Source organism: Corapipo altera, unplaced genomic scaffold (assembly GCF_003945725.1).
Source record: "Corapipo altera isolate COAL_440 unplaced genomic scaffold, ASM394572v1 2b, whole genome shotgun sequence".
Lineage (NCBI taxonomy): Eukaryota > Metazoa > Chordata > Aves > Passeriformes > Pipridae > Corapipo > Corapipo altera.
The window spans coordinates 13,829,995-13,848,884 of record NW_020884874.1 but is presented as its reverse complement, the minus strand read 5'-3'; the positions used below and the strand labels follow the sequence as shown (position 1 = coordinate 13,848,884).

The following is an 18,890-nucleotide window of genomic DNA, read 5'->3' as shown; positions in this document are numbered from 1 at the left end:
AAACATTTGTTTGGTCAGTAACCTTAAACTATCTGTGATAAAAAATGTAACTTGCATTATTCATACTTGTTCTCTTACAAAATTAACACAATTGCATTAAAGTTCATCTGGTAGTTTTTTCCCACTTTACACATAGAGGAAATGTTTACAAATAAACAATCAGAAAAACATGCTGCTAGAGATAGGCTAAGTCTTAGGTAGTAAGGCTAGAAAGATACCTCTGACAATGGCTCCTAGGAATCAGTTGATTTCTCAAGATTTGTGATTGTACATTTCATAGGGACTTCACTATGGAAAACAATTTGTGAGGATTTAGGAGGAAGGTTTCTGCAACTGTCTGTAGTGGAAATATAACAGTATATAAATAGAAAAATTTAATTCAGGGAGATAAGGGATGAGTGGAAAGATAATGAAATTAGACAGCATTACTGGACAAAAGAGGAGCTCAACACACAGTGCAAAGCTCTCTGCCATCTATTTTGTGTGTGTGACTTCGTCTTTACATTGTAAAATTGAGTGCTTAACTTTTCTGTTCTTTAACCATTTCATTGCAAGCAGCAAAGTGAGGTGGGACTTACAGGTGACACATGACAAGCCAGTGCTATTGCAGAGCTGTTCATGACATGGATTTGACTGTCCTCCCAAACTATGAGCCGCAGATTCCATCTCATGCCAGTCCATGTTAAGAGAATAACATGTGCCAGGCACAACAGATGGATCAACAGCTGGCATATGTGAGCTTTGTGTATCGCTGAGTATTTCCCAGCCAACCAGATAGTTTTGAAAAATTTTTGGGGAAGGCATTAGAAAGCTGTCCAGTGCCATTTATAATGAGAAGAATAATACTCCACAGAAGACTTGCTGCCAGAGCAAAATGTTGGCATGTGATAAATATCAAAAAACTTGCAACTTTTTCAGAGTTAGCTCACCAGCCAAATTTCACTCTCTTCTGAGGAGGCTCTCACAGCTGTTTTATAAAAATAGAAAAAGATATTCACTGACACTAATGAACACCCTTTACAATTAGCTCAGTACTTGAACCAAACCCAGTGTTGACACTCAGCCCCCAAACCTGACCCCATGCCCTAAGTTCCTGTCAGGTTAGATAACGTTCTCCAGCTGACAGTAGGAGGACATTTCCTGGGAACTTTGTTAAACAGACACCAGCATTAATGTTCTTCATGAGGTTATGGCTTCTTTTGAAACCATAAAAGTTCTTGACTTTTTCTGTCACCGACTCAGTAGAGAGGCAGAGGAAAGTGGCAGTTCAGTTCTACGGCTATTGGACAGTGTCAGTAACTTTTCTTCGGACATGTTAGGTAGCATTCAAAAGAAAAACCCTAAAACCCAAAGTTCTCAGTCTCCAGGACATATGTAAATCCCATGTTGAGTGATTCTATAAGGGATTATCAATTCAAGCCCATTTTTGGCATATATTCTCTTAGTTACTGCTAAAAAGATAATGACAATCCTATCAAAATATTTGGTAAGTGAAGTTAGTGAGGGATGCTAGTGCATGCATCTGACATATCACATGCTCAATGTAATTCCTCACAAAGTCTATGGTCCAATGGCTTCTTCCAAATCAATCATGGGAAGTCTTCTCTGACACAGGGCTTCACAAAACCCAACTATGGTTCAACAGATGAGTCACTGCAGTCACTATTTTTCATATTGTCCACCAATATCTTGCTTGTTCTTTTACTGAACTTTGCTGCATTACTCGCTGCTTACATTGATAATATATTCCTCAAAGCAAGAGCCAGCCCCTTGTGTATATTTGTACAGTGCCTTGCACAGTGGAGCTCTGGCCTCTAGGTGTTACCATAATATAAAGAATAAACAAAATCTCTATTTTGAGATATCCATACATTTTCCAAGCACAAAGGTTTTGTGTTAGTAATATTTAATTAATAAGCATCAATTTTTATAACAAGCAATAGCAGGGTGCTAAACCAATATTAACCACAGAAAAAATAATATATTTTGCTTGTACCTGTAAACACTTAATCGAGGCTTACTGGAAGTCTCCCTTTATCACAATTTTTTTTTATTTCTTTTCTTTCACGTGAACAGTGTGGCAGTGGAGATTGCCTGAGGTATTAACAGAGTCTTGATATAATTGTGAGGGGCTGACACAGAGTGTTCAACCAAAAGGTTCTGAACTCCACGACTTGCTTTTCCGATCCTTCCACAAACCTTGAATTACTTGACCTCTAGGTCATGCTACAAAGGACATCTTTTTCTACAAGGCTCTTCTGGGAAACCAGGGTGAGTGGGTTGTGCTGGATGGTGAGCAAGACCTTATTTTTCAGTACTTCCATAGGGCTTTTATATTATGGTTCTGCTTTTGACTTGTGTTTTATTTCACACACATTCTTTGACTTTTGTATAGGTTTGTTTTTCACTAAGTCTAAACTATAAATAATGATGCAGTAGGTCACTGGTGAAACTGCAATACTTACTCTTAAAACAGTTTTAGCAATTTCTGAACAGTTTGTTCCCAACAGAAATAGGTGGTAGGAGGAGGAAGGGACACTGACTGATGTTGTGGAACACAATTGGCACAATTTAACCTTATATAGAATAAGATCTTTCTTATGGCAAATGTCATGTCATCAAATTATAAGAGGATCATGACTTTCCTCTCACCCCAGGTGATGCCCAACCAGACCTTACCTTCATCTGCAAAGAGAAGCTGTCTTTTGTATCACCTCATGGTGAAGATGAACATTTTTTAAGAACAAAAAACCTCTCCGCTCCAGACATTTTCTTAGACCCACATTCCAGTACAAGTTGAGCCACAGGGTATGGTGTGAGTTGGTTTCTCAAGAGAACAGAACTCATGGAAGAGGGAAAACCAGAGAGAAATAAGAGCATAGCACTCCTCCCACATCATCAAACACCAACCTTTCCTTCAAACAGAGATAAACAAACCACTGGGTGAGCAATGAGAAAAACAATAAATTTACCACAGGGCAATAAAATCAATTGTAATCGTAACTATTACTACTACTCAGAAAATATTAGGCTGGATTTCTTTGTTTGTAGATCCAACCAAGACATTAGTCTCTCATGCTTTTAGCTACTAAAGGCTTTTAGCTACTAAAGGCTTTTAGCTACTAAAGGCTGACAAAATATTATGAATTTAATATTAATATGCTGAAATGAAACTAAAAATTGAATCCTTTCTCTGAAACAGAACCAAAAATTGAACCCTTTCTTTGACTTATTGCAATGTGGCAGCAGAGCACAACCACTTCCCACTTCTTTTTTTACCACCTTGTGTCCATTTCCCTTGCACAGTAAAAAGTGTTTTGGGTAATTGGAAGCCCAGTTAGTCTTGTTTTATTCTGTATGAAAGCATGATCTCTGTGATTTAAAATATCATCTTTGGACCTTGTCAGTTTTGAATACATCCAGGAGCAGAAGCAAATTTTTAGATAGCTGAAATTTAATGGGAAAACCCAAAACCAAACCAAACAAACCAACGACAACAAAATACAAAACCACACAACAAAAAAAAAATTCAATGGGAACAATATCATTTCCAAAAATAAGAAATTCAAGCATTTGGGTTACCTGAAGACAAAAAATAAGGGTTTTTTTAATTATTATTTCAAAATTAAAATAACATATATCCAAGGCCTCTCATTTAAGAATTTTTTTTTAAGAAAAAAAACCAACTTTTTTAAAGTTCCATTTAAACATAGTAGTTTCGTTTCAAAATTAAGAAAAAAGGATTTAGAAAACTATGTTATTAAGAAATTTTTGCCTCAGGATGACCTAAATTGTAAATTTTAAAGGGTTTTTTATATTTTATGAATGCATTTAGACACTTTTTTTCTTATCAGTGCAAATAGGTTTTTCTTGCTTATATTTTCTCTTTTATCCATTTGTCTATAAGCTGAAGTATTGCTACATACTTTGTTTTCTTTCTCATTAAAAACATATAGAGTGCAGATCCCTCTGATCATTAGTTTAGACAATCTACCCAATAGCTGCCCCAATCCCAGTATCCCCTGTTGCAGGCACTGGGACATGTGACACCCCAAAACCTCAGTCTCACCTCAGCTGCTGGTACTCAGACCTATGCCCACTGCAGATCCCTGCAGTAACTGCCTATAGACCTGCAGTCTATTCTATAGCTGCCCGTGATCCTTGCCCTCGAAGAGCACAAGTTCACACGTATGCAAAGTGGTCTCATATGACCCCCAGGCTCTACAGCCTCTCCAGCACTTGACCTGGTCCTTCTGGTACCCCCAGTACCCAACTCCTCCAGTTGTCCTGCTCTCACACACACACATACAGCTGGCTCCCAAGCCACCCATCCTACTGACCAGCTCAGCATTCACCAGTGACCACACACTGACATGCAGCCCCTCACCCACTGCAGACACACTGCCTCCTCTGACCTGTGGTCACCTCTCCAGCACGTGCCCCCCCCTCCCATACACACACATATGAACTCAGGTAGAGAGCCCCCCACCAAGAAAAGAGTTAGGAAGGAAATGTGACAAGAAGCAAAGACGATCTGGGGAATCAGACAAGGACACTGGTCAGCCACCTGCTTTCACAACTGGTTCCTTTTGTCTCCTTTATTTTGCCATGCTTGTTCCTGCCCAGACCACCTTGATACCTTTTTCCTCAACCTTTGGTTCCTCCCATAACCATAAGTCTTGTGCAATTCTCAAATACTCTTTTCTGTTATCCCAAAATGAGACCATACCTCCCAACAATGACCCCTCAGTCTGAAGGCGACCTCAGGACAACGTCTCAAGATTTATGGTGGTAGATGTTATTTCCACTCACAGGACTATGTCCTCCTGGGATACCCTAGTGGGTTGGGTCAGTAACTCCTGTCTCTGGCTGGGTTATTGGGATTCCCCTACTTACCATTGTTTGTCTGTGCTCCTTTCTGTGTGTAGTGGCCAGCTTCTTGTCACACATCCTAAAAATACTTAGTATAAAAGGATGGTTGGGTAGGGTTGGAGTCCAAAAACTCCTACTCAGAGTGGAGCTACTCTTCAGCCGTGTTCACAGTCCCGCTTCTGGTTACATCTCTTTAAGCATTTCAGCAATGCTTTCCTTTAGGTGGTTGCTTGAAGAATGACTGCTGGTAACACTGACTAACCATTTTAAACAAAATAAAATAAAGTATTTTAAAAAATATTACTGGGGTTTTTTTCCTCCTAATTGAAAATGTTCACCAATCAATCCACGAAAGAAGGAACAGGTGAAAAAGCCGTGTTTTTCCTCAGAGATTTTTTCAGTGGCTGAAGTATCACAAACAGCTGGCATGTGGCATGATGAAGTTACAAACACCCTGGTTGGTGTGCTATGGGCATATTATCTTCTCTTACAAAATATCTGCTATACTGTACCAGTCTTCACTACGTGAGTGTTGAAACGTTTCTACAGAGCATTTGGAGTGACAGTTACCAGTCAAGTTTTCATATTTCAAACAAAATCTTCTTTTACTGAATATTTCCTTTTTGGCACCTTTTAATTTCTGCTAACCCTTCTTGTAACACCCATGCTCTGCTCCTCCATGTTTATCAGTCTCTCTGCTGGAAATGGTTACAAGCACAGATGTTGCAGAGTTGGTGCAATTCTTCTGTCAGTTCTAAAAAGAAGTCTTGTTATTTCTTTCTGCTTTGGCAGAATTACAGCAAATATTGCTGTGGATGGCCACTGAGCCAGGAAAGTGAGACAACCAGGGGAAATGGGTTGCTGCAATACAAAATGAGAACTGCCAGATGATGAAGGCAACCATTCACCAGTTACAGAAAGCGGAGTGGTGCCCTTGGGCCTCTGAAACAGCTGAGAGTCCATAGGAATTCAAACTGAGTTATCAGTAAAACCATGAAAATTTTCCAGCACAGAAGATAAAACCTCTGGTGGTCCTACATGGTATGGCATCCAGGTCTGCTCATGAACAGCAGCACCAGAAGACAGGCTCAACAATGCTGCTCCCACACAAGACATTGTGCTGTGTCATAAGGGACTTATGCCATCATGGAAGTCATCTGTATTTGAATGACATGAGCTATAATTTACTTATTGAACTCAAACCAGAGAACTGATGCACACAGGGTGTGTATAAACAGAATTAAATATGCCAAATTCTTTTTTTTTTTTTATTTTGCACTGAAAAAAATATCAGTCAACTAAACTTTCCACACAGTTTCCCTTTATACCCTCATGTGTCAGGTAATGAAAAGAACAATTTTTCTGATCAAATATGACAATATTATATTCATAAATTAAAACACATATGATTTAGTCTCTCTTTTCTGATCTGGAAGTAGAATCTTCTTTATCTTCCTTTAAATCATAGCCAATATTTGGGTTTTATCTACTTATAATGTTTCTTTTCATCAAGCCCTGAGGCATTTCTTATTTTGTTTATTTAAAATCATGCAACTTTTCAACCATATTTCAGCATTGAATTTGTATTGAAAAATCATGATTGCTACTTTGTGCAGCACCCATTTGCTCTTCAGTTCCAATACTTTCCTACGAAATTCAGAAAAAGGATTTTTTCACCAGTCAAAGGAGAGGGATCTGCTTATTGAAATACAACTCACTGAGATTTCAAAGATTCTTGGGGCACCTGAGTCAGTGCCCTGTCTCACAATCTTTGGCAAAGATGATGTTCAGATGCTGGTTTTAATGTACATTTCTGTATTCCTTTAACTATTTCTTCACCCTTTTTGTTACTTTGGGTATGCACATTACAAGGTTTGAGCCATGAAAGGGGTTACTTCCTTTCGTACTAACAAATATCTATCAACTACTGTTTTCTGATGATAAAGACGCTACTTTATTTTATGGAATCTATGCTTTTACATGTCTAACGTACCAGATTTTACTGTATGTTTTTACATACAACTATGAATGACCATTTAAAATAATTTTCTTATACAGCTTGGAGAATTACTGATTTAGTTCATGCAAGCAGTTGTTTTAATAATAGATTTTGTACATTTCCTATAGTTCAATAGAGTAATTGATTATAATAAATCTCCAAAGTCTGATGGCAACCTACCCTACTAAAGAAAATGTCTGATGGACCTGGTAAGACATCAACTCCAGCAGCAGCCCTTCAGTGATTGAAGTGGAGGGAGGGGGCAGAGAAGAAATCATACACAATTGGAAACAAGGACTCATTGCCAAAAAAACACAGAGAAGAATAGCACATGACGGAGGGATAGGCAGAAAATTATATACAGCTGAGAGAAAACATAAAAAGCCATCAGGAAATGTTATGAAATGTAATAACAGGATGAGAAAAAGAAGGACCTGTCAGTTAAAGGGAGAAAGAGAGCTATTGTAGGTGACAGAGAAAACCAAAGTTGTCTTGCTTCAGTTTGGTTGTTTTATTCTATGTAAAGAGATTAGTTCATATCAGTCACTTAACATGGTTAATATTAATAACAAGGGATGAAGAAAACAGGCAATATTAGGGTAAAAAAGGCATGGTCAATGATACTAAGATCAATTAGATTTTTTTTAAGTTATCATTCCCTAATGAGAATCACTTAAGGTAATTGGTTTATGCAGCATTCTTGGATGACTCATGAGGACTCAGCAGGCTGAAAAAGGCAAACTGGTATCCATTAGGGGGAAAGGGAGGCAGTAGGGAGAAAAAAGATTAAAGGAGGTATAAGTTCAACAGAATATGTAACATAGATGTCTGGAAAAATAATAGGAACCATGTTATCAATCAATTTGCAAGAACCTCAAGAATAATCAAGTAATAATGAACAGCCAATATTTGTTAGTCATTACCAAGTTTAATTCAAAACAGTCTTGTTTCCTCTTAGTAGGATGAATTTCCAAGAAGACACAGGAAAAAGTAGATGTATTTTGACTTTAGCAATGTTTATAATCTAGTTTGATAATAGTTCTATAAGCATAATTAGAAAAAAAAAAACAAAACACCAAAAACAAAACCAGCTTGAAGAATAGCTATTGAGTTTAGTCTCAAAGTAAAGAGAGTGTTTTATCTTACACAGAGGTCTCACCTATCATATATTTGTTATCCAATTACTATTTATGACAGTGATATAAACAAAGGAACAGAAAAGTACATATCTTAAAAGTGGGCATGACACCAAACCAAAGATTTTGGAAGTGGGATAAGAATCCAAATTGCATGCATAAATTGAAGAAATAATAAATACAATAAATTCCATAATTACAAGAATAAAGAACTACATCTAAGTAGGAAAAATCTTATTTAAAAATTTATGTTGGGCAACAAGTATCTTGAAAACTACAGTGTAGAAGAAATTCTGATAATTACAGTGGAATGCATACATCACAAAAATATGTGTTGCTGAAAGACAAATGACACTTTAAGAGGCATTCTTTAGAATGAGTTTTGTGTACAAAACAAAAGGCAAGGAATTACACCTTTTCACTCAACACTGCAAAAGCTTCTAATGAAAGATCATGTCTAGAATAATTGGAGAAAAAAGTAAGATGCAAGAGTAAGGGTCTCAGAAAATGAGATGTGTGTGGGAAATTTGAAAAACAAACAGACAAACCATACCTGTAAATAAAATAAAAATAAAAATAAAAAAAAAAATAAAAAAAAAAAAGAAGGAGAGAATACTGGGAAAGAGATGATATACAAAGCTTATTCCAAATAAAAGAGAAATGTTCCATTGCCTACAGGTATGGGGTCAGGAAACAAGCTGGGGGTCTAATCTAAAACTCAGGATAGACGGAAGGAGAAACCGTCAAAATATAATAATGTTTAAACAACAGAATGTGTTTTTCAGAAGGTCTTCACACCAGCAATTCACAACAATTTCATCAACATCTGCCAAAAGCTGTTACCCAACAGTAAGGATCACTCGGGATATTCAAACCCAGTAGCATCAGCTGTTTCTTCATGGCCAGATCCAGCTCAGCAAAACTGGTTTTAAGAATCAGACAGTACATTTGAATCCCCTATAGATTTGTCACTGCATGGTTCCTCTGTTTCCTGATGGTCTCTAAGGTAAGAACAGCTTATCAGAGAATTTATGCAAAATAAAACATGCTGAGTAAAGTCATTGGAGATATTTGTGTAAATACCTCAATTTTTTAAAAGATAATGGGAAGGGCTATAATCCCTCTCTTCTCTGTCAATAGAATAGGAAAGGTACATTCACAGGAAATATATAAGAACATTTCCGCACTTATTCACAAAAAATGAAAGAAATGGTGACACTGAATTGAAGGAATGTATTGGGAAGTCAGATAAGATCATTCCATTAATTCATCCACATACTTCACACAGTCACTTCAGAGAAGTCCCTTGTCAACAGTCGGAACTGTGGGGTAATATTTTTCTAATCTATAATTAATCTCAAATAAGTCACTCTTTTAGAGAAAGAGGAGCCAAAGTGCCAATCAGACAATTATTTTATACATATTTGAGTAGCTGAGCCAAAAATACCCTTTTTGTAAAGTAGAATGTACATTTTTATGGTGTCATTACACATCATCAATGAATATTTATCTTTAAAACAATAACTGATGAGAGAATAGCATTAAAGTGTCAAAAATAAAGCAGGGAAAAGTCTTGCTTCATTAATATATATATTTGCAGAATTAATTTCCAGCTCAAGAGAAAATTAGGACTGCTTCTATTTCCCTAACCTCCCCCTGCTCCTCGACAAGGAATATCTTGATGTTCCAATTTTATGTATGATATGTTTATTCATAATTTTCCTTATTTTATTTTCTTTAACTGTGTTTTATACTCCCTCTCTTTGTGCTTTGACAAACAGCTATCAGCATAATAGCGTCTGGAACTAACTGAATGCCAGGGAGCAGATGCTTGAAATGAAGTTTAGGCAACTGGAAATGCAGAACAGTATGTTGTCTTAGCCATTTAACTCTTTCTTGCCCAGGACAGAAACAAGTCTAGGATGAGTATGGAGAGAACAGGAGACCAGGATTATACATTCTATGCATCATAACTTTCTAATGCTCTTTATCAATTCATTTGTGTCTGTAAGAAGACACCTGTTTACACGGGCTTTGCCTTCCTCTTCCCTTCTTTTCAAGCCTTCTTTTCCCTTCATCTTTCCTAGAAGTAAACAATTCATTATAGAGTCAACCATATGGAGGAAGCAGGGGAGGAAAAATCCTTCTGAGAGGAGTCCATGTGGTATGAATAGAGACCATGTATTACAAAACATGAGGTACATGAAGTGCAAAATTTCTACCTATTTGAAGACTTTAGCAAAAAAGGTGTCTGGCAAAATATGTCCCCCAAAGACATGGTGGTGTCTTTTTTTCCAGCTGCTAGAAGAGGAACTCAGGTCTACAGAATTCTCACTAGAATAATGAAAGAAGGATCATCTTGTAAGAAAGGACTCAGGGGAAAAAAAAAGAACCACACCAAAAAAAAAAAAAAAAAAAAAGGTAGTTTTTCATCTGTGATTAATACAAAGACATGGTCATTCTGCAAATTCACTGATACTGGAACTGTCTTCAGAATAAGCATCCAGCTTCTGAAAACGTAAGATGACAGGAACTGGTTCCTCCTTACTTGGTGGACCAGTAGGACCAAAAAGGCTGAATACTTATGCAGAGGAGCAAAAATTCTCCTAGCCTAAGCTGTTTCACCAGTTATTTGAATATCAGTTGATTGGAAGGTGATGCTTTTTGCTTAATCTTCATGTCATAGGGCATACTTGAAACTAAAGAGTGACATGTATAAAGTTAGTACATTCTTTAAAAGTGAAATACACGACCTCAAAAATTAGTAGAAGTTTGAGAATTAAGATTATAGCGATTTGTTAGTATCCAGACACAATTAATTCTGGAAAAAAGTAGTTAATTAAGCTGCCAGGAGAAACACATTACAAAGTATGGAGCTAGTTAAATATTCCAGTATATCTATCATCAGTTTCACATAGATAAGTTCATCAGTTCAGACTTCTTGATGGATGAATGAAGGAATCATGCTTCAAATTTAGACTTAAATTTCTTAGATATACCTACATTAAGAAATAGTTGAGACTGGTCACTGTGAATATATGCTTTAAAAACAAAATGAATACAGATGATAAGCCAGCACACTGGCAAGTTTGGATTCTATGGGTAAGAATGCACTAATTTATTATATTTTAATATGGATATGTTGCTTGGTGGGACTATTTAGCTCTTAGATTTGTAAAAAGTGAGCAAACAATTTTATGAAGGAGGTAAGCACATGTATCAGCTTATTTTAGGAGGTGTTTCTGGTTTTGTGATTTGGAGTAAGTTACAGCTTCAAGAATCAGCTCTAACAACAATAGCAGCAGTAATAGGCTGCTAAATTGGCTAAAATTTGTATGAAGTGTTCAAGTGAAACTATAGATTTTCTTGAATTTTATTGAAACCATTTAACTGTAAATTACCTAAATCAGCCTAATTCAGTTAATATTCATCCCTTCTGCATTAATTTATACCTTTTTGGTCATAGACACAAAAAAACCCCCAAGCCAATAAATCAATTTAAAGGAAAAAAAGTAAATAAAGGCCTCAAATGAATGAAAATATAATTTGCATGAACCACAACCCTGGTAAAGAATACTGTGAACAAAAGAAGATGGTTCTCTGTCTTCTATATAGGATCTTCTGTATGTAAGAATCTAGATGGATTTCTAGCAACCAGATCACGCAAAAAGGAAATTAAATTGGGTGTCACAGAAATTGAAGTGACAGGACATTATCATCACTTCTCTTAATTTACAGAATGTCAAAACCAATCTACTTTAATTTCAGTAAAACTAAAGCAAATCATCAGGCTGGTCCCAGATCTGGGTACATCCAGGTCTGGCTGTCCCTGTCCAACCCCTTGTGCTTCCTCCACCTTGTCCATGGGCCAAGACCCCATTTCAAACCCTTGATGTGAATGGTCCCTATCCCAGCAATACCACAGCACTACCTGTCTCCAGCCATATCTTCTGGATGAACATGGATCTTCAGTATGTGCAGCCCGTCTCCTGGATGACCACCTCAGTCATACATTGCAGCATTTTCCCTGGTCTCCATCTGCATTAGCTCCTGACAGAAGCCCCTGGATAGTCCCTGGCCTGGTTCTTTGCTTTCCATTTCAGGGTCTGTTGATGGGCACTGTTACAGTCCCCAGCTCTGCCCACCACGGCCATGACCTATGGCACAGCATCCATGAATGAGGGTCCATCTAAGATCCCAGCTTGCCTGTCTCCAGAAGCACCTGGTGCTCAACACATCCTGTCAGTCTGGAGGGTGAGAAGAGGGAGCAGAGAGAGAAGTCATCTTGACTTGGAACCCTACACGGAAGTTGCTGCTCCAGAGTGTAAAGGGAGGCCTTGTTTTACCATCACCTTGAGCTGCTTTGATGCAGCAGCCTCTCACAGGTCCAGATCTTCACAGTACAGGATCCACCCTGGCTCCCCCCTATCCTTGCCTCTGCTCCCAGAGTTTACCTTGGTATTCAGAGGACAGCATGGTCCTTGTAAAGGCTTCAAACTCAGACCTAAACAGGGATTCCTCAGGTTTTTCAGTCACTTACAGTTTGTAAAATGAACCAAGTACTTCTCTGTGAGTAGGATAGGGGAAGAAGCCTTATTCAACACATATTTATTATTAGTTTAATTTCATACACTGCAAGAAATGACATCTAAAATGAAGTCAAAGCAGGGAAGAGGAGGAAAGAAAGTTTTGATGCTGCTACAACTTCGGTTAATGGAATCAATATTGACAATCCAAGAGACATGCTAAATAAAGAAATAAATTGAAACTACAGTCTACATCCTCCAGCTAAAAGGAGTTTTCCCATGTCAATTCTGAACCAACTGGGCCAGGTGGGGTTTTTTTTAATAACAATTCTTCATGTCATGCAAACTAAAGAAAATAGGAAAAGAAAAAAATAAGAAGTGCTAGTAACTGTTTGGTGGGGGACTTTTGAGAACTAAAATCATGCCAAGAAGAATTACAATATTAGTTTATCCCTGGGATACCTTCGAATGTAATTAAAAAAGTGTGATATCTCTAAAAGAAAAATGAAGTGTTTTTAATGTATGACTAAAGGTATTGAAAGATATAATTATTTACCTCCCCTGGTAACTTTGTTCTACAAAAGGAACAGTTTCATAGTTTCTACTTTAGCTCTCACTTCTTTTGTAATATTCTTCTCTTCCTGTTTCATCTCTGCCCTATATTAGTACACAGTACTATTTGTCACTCTGCCAGGTCTAAGAAAGTGATAAATTTTGATGCAATTATTCTTTTCCTTTTTACCTTGTATTTTTTTTTTCTTTGCTATCTTATTTTCCCTATATTTCCTTAACTCCTTCCCTCTAGGCTTCTGCATAATATCCAGCTACCTTCCCTGATTCTCTATTTATTTCTCCTTTTTCTCTCCATTCTTTCTTTTTGTCTTCCGAAAACCCAAATTCTGATCACTTTTCTGCATATTTTATCACTTCCTTCCTAATTTCTTATTTTCCTTCTCATGCCCTTCACCTTTGTCATGCTCAAGAAATCGGGCAAGGAAGGCAAGAGATCAGCATGCCTGAGTCATGAACTGCTAGTCAAACTAAAGGGCAGGAAGCAAATGCACAGGCAATGGAAGCAAGGACGTGTCCTGGGAAAAGTATAGGGACACAGTTTGGATGTTTAGGGATGGGGTAAGGAAGGCAGGCCAAGACGAAGCTGAAGCAGAATTTGGCAAGGGACACAAAGAATAACAAGAAGGGCTTCCACAGGTATGTCAGCCAGAAAACAGCCGGAAAAAAAGGTCAAAAAAGGCAACCCCTGCCCCCACCCCATTCCAATGAACAAGGCTGGCAAAGTGGAACCAGTAGATGAGGAGTAGGCCAAGGTGCTCAACAACATTTTACCTCAGTCTTCAGTGGAAACCTCTCTTACCACACCTCTCCATTGAGTGGACCACAAGAAGGGGACTAGGGGAGGAAAATTCTTCCCAGTGTAAGTGTGGAACGGGTTCATGACCACCTGAGAAATCTGATTGTATGTAAGGCCATGGGATCTCATGAGATGCATCCCAGAGTCCTTAGGAAATTGACCAATATAGCTACCAAGCCACCTCCATGGTATCTGTAAAGTCATGGCGGCCAGATGAAGTCCCAGGGGACTGGAAAAAAAGGAAACATCGTACCATCTTTAAGAAGGGTAGAAAGAAAGACCTTGGAAACTTTTCTGCAGGGGTGATAACCCACTGGCAAAGGCTGACCAGAGAAGCTGTAGCTGCCCCATCCCTGGAAGTGTTCAAGGCCGGGTTGGATAGGGCTTTGAGCAATCTGGTCTAGTGTGTGGCATACCTGTCAATGGTGGGGGGTTAGAATAAGGTTAGCTTTAAGGTGCATCCCAATCCAAAATATTCTGTGATTCTGTGATGATTCTATGATTGGCTGGGCATTGTTTGGTTGGTGCAGAGAAAGCTTCCATTCACTTTGCTTTCAGACTGCACGGTCCTGCAGGAGCGGGGAGTTGGTGCAGGGCACCACAGTCCGGTATCATCTCAGCAGACTGCAGCCTCAGCCTCTGTACCCCAGTGATGTTGTCCCTAGGTTCATCCCAGGATGCCCAGGCTTTTTTCAAGGAGCGCTGCAAGGTGTTACAGGCAGAGCTGGTCCAGTGGTGAGTGGCAGTGAGGGGCTGCGGTATGATCCTGGCTGAGGTGTAGGTCGACTCAGGATTGTTAAGGGCCAGAGGGTATCCCCAGTGCCTTGGAGGGCAGATATGTACAAGGTTAGGGAAGAGGACAACGACAAGGACACAATGTAAAGAAGCAGCAGCTCCAAGGAGCTGGAAAGCAGTAGATCCATGGCATTGTCCTGATTCATCCCCAGAGAAGTGACAACCATAGGCTCCATGGAGTCAGACAGCAGCAGCAGCTCCATGGAACTGGAATGTAGAACCCTCTCTGCTGCTTCAGGTAGGTGTTCCCTGGAAGAACCCAGACACCAGCAGAAGGTGCCCATAGGCAGGGAGCATGGCCAAGTGGTAGGATGGTTCCTGGGGAACTTCCATGCCTGGTGGAAATGCCACATCTGTCTCTGCAAGTGCTTGAAGTTCTTCTTGAAGTTCCAATGATAGTGGTGCTGGGACTTCAAGAGAAAAGGGTTCCATTAACCCTGAGCAGGTGGGCAGTGTGTGCTCAGGAACTGCTTGGGACAGCCCAATCCCTAGGCCTGATCAGATCCCTCTGTAGAGGCTTCTTGCCCTCTGGCAGATTCACATACGTCCAACCTGCTATCCTCTTCAAGAGACTTAGGGTGCACTCGATCCCCTCCTCCAGATCATCAATAAAACTGATATACAGGAGTAGTCCTAGTACTGAGCCCTGGGGAACATCATTGAATTAGAAAGAAATTCTTCCGTTGAGGATGACAAGGCTCTGGCATAGATTGCCCAGAAGCTGTGGCTGACCCTTCTCTGGAAGTGTTCAAGGGGAGGTTGGATAGGGCTTTAAGCTACCTGGTCTAGTGGAAAGTGTCCCTGACGATGACAGGGGGGTTGGAACTGGGTGAACAGTAGAGCCCCTTTCAACTCAAATCATTCTATGATTTGCCATCTGTACAATCACCAGGTAGGATGAAAAAAGGGTAAAATATAGAAGAAGGAAAAGTTGTACCCTGTACAATACCTGTCTCTCTCCCTTCCTCTGGCACCAGATAGCAGTAGTAACCAAGGAATTGGGTTTTTTCAAATGATAGGAGCCTTCTTCATCCGTCTCCTGACCGCGCGGAAAAGAGAAGGAATCGTTTCTTTTACTAGAGAAATACATCTGTTTTTCTTGCCCCAAGAAGCAAAGCAAGAACATATGCTTGGAAACCAAAGCTCCCCATCTCAAATGTTGTTGATATTCTTCCTGCCTGCGACAGCATCCAGAGTCCCAGAAATTTCTTCAGGACAGCTTCAAACAGGCCTACTGTTGAATCCTTGTTTCTACTGCTTCTGAGAAAGGTGAGTTACATTACAGATAAGCAAGATTTTCTTGCTGAGTGGAATTGTTTAACCTTTTCAGGGAAGGGAAAAAAGAGGGGGCCAAACCCACTTTTCTGAAACACTTTAATTTTGGGTATAACTACAAAATTAAAGAAGGTAAGGGTTTCCTCATGGAGCAATTCTACTACTTAATATCAGTAATCAACCACTCACAAGACCATTGTGTGGGCACTCTTAATCCAAACTTCCAGCTAAGGGCATCTGAATCCATCTCTGCTTGGAGTGCCTATTCCCAGCACAGGAGATTTTTTCAAGCTTCACAGCACTGATCGGCTTCATTTTTATGGACTGCCTAAATACCCATTCAGTCAGAGAGACCCCTTTCTTTGGAGCAGGGGAGGTGAGACATGTGCATTTAAATTGTTGGTCTGACCTGGCAGATTAATTGAAACCATTCTCTCTCCTGAGAGCAGCACACCATGAGAATACAGAAATATTTTCATTTACCTTCCACTTGATCATCGATATCAATGCCAGACTTTCTACTGACTTGGGGCTAGAATAAGTTGCTATGTAATTATATTACCATACTTTATACTGTTATACTTTTAAATTCTATACTGTAATTATACAGCATAGAATTAATTGCATAAAAATGTGTTAGCCTGTCATTAATAAGATTTATCATGCATTCTTCCAAGTAAATTACAAGAAATTATCATAACATGGTAAGGGTGCAGTGTGACATAGTTTTTTGGAAAACCTGAATGGGAGTGTTACGGTTTTTGAATTGGTACAATCATTATTATGCTACCTAAAGCAATATCGCAAGAGTTTATTCAGGAGAGCACATGTACAATCCCTGTTGTTTAACCAAGACAGTGATGAAACAAGCGTGTTCTAAGTGCTGGCTTAAAGCAGAATTTTCTCTGTACCAGGCCTTAAGAACTCCATGTCTGAACATATCTCTCTACAAGCCTGTATAATATGTTGTACAACCTAGGCTTAATCTTGAGCAGTCTACAGTCTTAGAAATATCTGAAAAAGCACCTTACATTGGTCTCTAATATTAAGGAATTAAATTTAAAGTATTTCACCTCCTATAGTGCTTTAATTTTTACCACCATCTTTCTACTCTGCCTCACTGTTCTTCCTCTAATTGCTGCTACCAGGTTTTTCAGGGCAGACATTGATTTTCCATGTGCTTTCTGGAAACTATCAGGCACAATTCAGCTACTTAAGACAGAGTAACAATAAGAAAATGTACTGTAAACAAAACAGAGAGCATGCCAAAATGGGATGCCTGACACATTTCTGCATGGGAATCTTCTGCACACTCCAACCAAGATGCTTTTGCTCCTTGCAAGTCCAGTGAATCATTCATACTGTAAAGGAGTAATTTAATTTCTCAAACAATAACATAAAGCAATATTTACTGAAATAATGGCTAATAAAATTCTTAAAAAACCAAATAGCCTCTACTGCTGTTAATATATTTGCCACAGAATTCTGGCAGCTTTGAACAGCTTTGTCATTTCAGGCATGCAATGGTGTTCATATTGATTCAGGCATTAATCAGAACACATTTTTTATTTCAGAATTAGCACTCGAAAAGTCTTTTCTCTGTTATCATGCTAATATGCTATATCAAAGACTAAATTAACATTTTACTGCTGCTAACCAGAGGCAATGCTTCATATACAGTTCAGATGATGTTGCCAAACTTTTCACATTACCAGCTGTTTAAATCTGAGAGTGCTTAATATCTGTGGACCTAAAGAATGATCTTTTGAAAATAACTTAACAAAGCCCCCCAGAGTCCAGTACCAATATTCCCAGAGATAATGAAACCTCATACTGTTCCTGATCTCTATTATGTTTCCAGTAATGTGGCAATGAACAGTGTTCCAAACACCATTATAGAACACCCCTTTCCATCTTCACCTTCCTTTCATTTTTTCAAACTTTTTTTAGTCTCAAAGGTATTCTGAAAAAGGACAGGAGAGCAGAAGAGAGGACGGAGCTGGTAACCTGCTGCATCTGAACTGCTTTCCTCTCCTGAGACCGAAAGATAATGACAAAGCAGTAAAAACTGTATTTTGCTGTTTTCCACCACCTTCACGTGAAAACTGCTTCCCTTCTTCTAAAGCAACCATCCAGTGTCAGCAGTTACCATTATGCATTAGTGTTTTGCTGGTAGAATTCCTGGCTCTCACCGCAGAGGTTTCCTATGGCAAACATCCCAGTTTCATCCTACCTGTAAATGCGTAGATCATGCATGCAACTACTGCCTGCCAGGGAACACTCATTGATCACCATTCAGGCAAATTTTCTTGACTTTTGTGAGATCTGTATAAAAACATTCAGCATGGTACCTGTGAAATTATGCTAGCAGAAGCTTGTATCTCCTGCATGAATGTAGAATATTTTACCAGGAATCTGATAGATACAGCTGAGAGCACATGGAAGTTTTCACTTTTCTTCTGAGAACGGTTCCTATCTACAATGAGGAACACAGGTTATGCACTCTGTTTAGACTTAGAATAAACATGATCTAGGTTTAAATTGTGATTTAAATTGCCATTTAAAAAAACTCATCCTCATATGCATTTAGAACAACACATACACTCAATTATAAAATTTAACACAGAATCAAAGAACTACCCTTACATATCTGATTATGAATTAAAAATAATTAAATCTAGATGGTGACAAATTAGATTATCCAGGAAGTTAACTTGCTCCAAAAAATTCCCCATCTCTTTATCACCTAATGATACTTGAGGGTATTGAAAAGACCTTTTCATCAAGTTGAGGACCAAATTTTGTCTATGTCAGACCAGAGGTACCAAATTTACAAGTACTGATATTGTCTCAGTCAATGGTGTAAAGAAATACCAACCACAGCAGTAATGGCAAAGAACAAGAGCTGGGCTGTTCCT

The 18,890-nt window shown here is 38.7% G+C and overlaps 1 long non-coding RNA gene across 1 annotated transcript; it reads left to right on the top strand.

The window, feature by feature from the left end:
- Positions 1 to 14,555: 14,555 nt before the first annotated feature.
- Positions 14,556 to 17,314, top strand: LOC113959925. Its single transcript, XR_003531949.1, has 3 exons — positions 14,556 to 14,637; positions 15,885 to 15,966; positions 17,121 to 17,314. It is a non-coding gene; the product is annotated as an uncharacterized LOC113959925 (long non-coding RNA).
- Positions 17,315 to 18,890: the final 1,576 nt, after the last annotated feature.